Raw genomic sequence first — 3167 nt, forward strand, 5'->3', positions numbered from 1 at the left:
AATTGCAAAATTCACTCATCACTAACAGTCAGAGGCATGTATTGCTTATGTCTGTAATTTTTCGTTTTTAATTTTTTTTCTTTGTATAATTTTGTTAGAAAATTGCAGTATTTCAAGGCATAGGAATTTTCTCAGCTTCTCATGACAAGATGCTGATAAACTTGGTGTGAAAACAAATTCTGTTCTGAGCCCATGAAGTTAGAATCTGAGTCTAGGTTGACAACAAATTACTCATCTCTTTCTAACAAGTCTCTTGGATAATTTATTAATACATTTAACAACTAAATGAATTTCATTTAATTGTTGATTTGAGCTAATGATAAGTTACATGAACTGCCTTTGCAATCAGAACTATCATATCAAAGCATTTATACTATGGTCCTAATATAGCATTTTAATGAGATGATCTAAAGATTTGATTTTTCAATTCCCTATGGAAGAGTGTCTCCTGAAGCTTGTAAGAATTTTTATACAGTATCAAAAGAAACTGAAGCTGAATTAAGGGATTTGTTCTGAATTTCAATATTAATTCATCATCTTAAGTACATGAACTAGGTTAAAGTTATTTAGTGAAATTGGGTGTCCTTGGATTCCCATCCAGATTATTTTTCCTGGACAAGTTGACTGAAAGTAATTTTCGGGTGACACCACAATCTTATTTTCCCTTTCCTTTTCTCCTATTATCCTTTCCTCACTTTTTCTTAAGAGAGAACTCCCTTAATAAGTCTTTTGTATAATGACATTCACCCCTGAATCTGTTTCCTGGCTGGCAATTTTAGTCATTTAAACATCCTTTTGAACATAAAACTGTCCATGTTTGGCTCAGATTTGACTTCTAACTGTACTTTTGACTTTCATATATAGATAATAGAATTCTTAAGTAAACACTGGGAAATTTTAAGTATATATCCTACCCTAACCCATTAAGACAATCTACATTTCTCTCTAGGTTACATTAGAGCAATCTCTGAAACAAATGAATAAAGGAAATCAATCTTCCATGTCAGAAATTGTGCTTCTGGGACTTTCCCACTCGTGGAATATGCAGGTTTTACTCTTATTGATATTTTTGATGCTTTACATAACCATCATATTTGGAAATATTGTTACTGTGATCTTAATTATCACTGACCTCCATCTTCATTCCCCCATGTACTTCTTGTTGGCTAATATGTCTGTGGTAGACTTGTTGCTTTCCTCAATTACCACATCTAAGATGATCACAGACTTTTTCAGGGACATCAAGACCATTTTTTTGGAGGCTGCATGTGTCAGATCTTCTTTGTCCATTTAGCTGGAGGAAGTGAGATTGTGCTACTGGTGATGATGGCTTATGACTTGTATGTGGCCATCTGCAAGCCTCTGCACTACTCCACCATTATGAGCTTGCAGAAATGTATTGGGTTGGTCGTGGTTTCCTGGACAATTGGCTTCGTGTATGCCATGAGTCAAATTGTTGTGATTGTGCAGCTACCTTTCTGTGACCCTAGAGAAACACACAGCTTCTTCTGTGATATACCACTGATGATTAAACTGGCATGCATGGATTCTTATACTCTGGGAATATTAATGAATGCTGATACTGGAGTCATTTCTATGACCTCCTTTATTTTGTTACTGATCTCCTACACATATGTTCTCCTAACTGTCCAGCAAAGCTCAAAAACTGGTGCATCAAAGGCACCCTCCACTTGCACCACCCATATCACAGTGGTGATTCTTTTATTTGGTCCTAGCATCTTCATTTATATGTGACCACTCAGCATTAATTGGGTGGACAAATTTCTTGCTCTCTTTTACACTGTTCTCACACCTCTTTTAAATCCATCTGTTTATACCCTGAGGAATAAAGAGATAAAAAATGCTATTTAGAACTACTACATGGATTACAAGGGAAATCATTAATGCTCACAGACCTAATGTGAGCACTTTAATTTCATAGTACGACTTTGTGATTTAGGTTGGACCATTTAGGCATTTAGTTTATATCTGTATGTCATGCCCATCTGCATATGTAGGAAAAAGTTTAATATGAATCAGGGCATTACATAATTATTAGTCAATCAGTATAATGTTATGAAATAGTCCTCTTAAATCCCAACACTAATGATCCTTCTTTATGGCTCATTATAAAGTTTATGGAACTATAAAGTCAATCTTCCTATACATTTAACTATGTTCAATGAAAATCTGGAAATTCTTTCAGCACAGCCATATCTCTCTTTTGAAAGGCATCTATATCATTCTCTTGAATCTTCTCCTAATTCCATTTGGAATCAAAAGTGTTTTCATTACATAAACCATTCCTCTCCAAACTTTCACTCAACTTTCTTTTCTTTAAAGGGCAATTAAATTTTACTTTTTTTCTTAACTTAATTTCCCACCCGGATAGTAATGTGAATATTGAAAGGAAAAAGATGAAGAAATGAAAGTGGTAAATTCTATAGGCAATAACAGCAATGGTTGCTTTGTGTTTGATTTGCACTGATTCAATAGAAGAAAAAGAACTTAAAGTCTAATGATATTTCCTTATTGGATTTTAGTCTGCTTTAAACTTTCATTAACCATTTGTATAAAATGCAGTCTCCCTGATGAATGAATCATGCCTCTTATGGTCAATTATTGAAACTATACTATGTAGTACAGAGATTAATGTATAATATACCCACAACAATATATTTTAGTGAATCAATCCAATTATCCCAGCTACATTCTTATGTCAATTTTTATGGATTATAGTGTAATACATGGACTTTTGGCATGCTAAAAATATTCTTAGAAGTTTTGAATTGTAAATAAAGTTTATTGTCTTTCTTTCAGATTACAGATTAAGTGGATTGAAATCCAACTTAAAACATTAAAAATAAAATATTATAAGACAACAAGTGAACATGCAGTTTTTATTTCTCTTATGGGGAACATAAACAAAATGGCAGAATAAAAATAGTGCAGTTATCATCTGTGCTGGTTTGAAAGTTTTATGTACCCTAGAAAAGCAATGTTTTAATCCTGATTCAGTGTTGTGGAAACTGCTGTTTCTTTTACTCTTAATTTCTATTGTAGGGCATGAATTTTTGGTTAGATTTATCTCCGCTGAGATGTGACACACCCAATTGCAGGTGTGACCTCTTGATTAGATAGAAATATGACTCCACCCATTCAAGGTG

The 3167-nt window shown here is 33.5% G+C and overlaps 1 pseudogene; it reads left to right on the forward strand.

Annotated features, from left to right (window-relative positions):
- Positions 1 to 976: 976 nt before the first annotated feature.
- Positions 977 to 1905, forward strand: LOC143655388 (olfactory receptor 4K2-like; annotated as a pseudogene).
- The last annotated feature ends 1262 nt before the right edge of the window (positions 1906 to 3167 follow it).

The sequence above is a fragment of the Tamandua tetradactyla genome, chromosome 14 (assembly GCF_023851605.1).
Source record: "Tamandua tetradactyla isolate mTamTet1 chromosome 14, mTamTet1.pri, whole genome shotgun sequence".
NCBI classification, from domain to species: domain Eukaryota; kingdom Metazoa; phylum Chordata; class Mammalia; order Pilosa; family Myrmecophagidae; genus Tamandua; species Tamandua tetradactyla.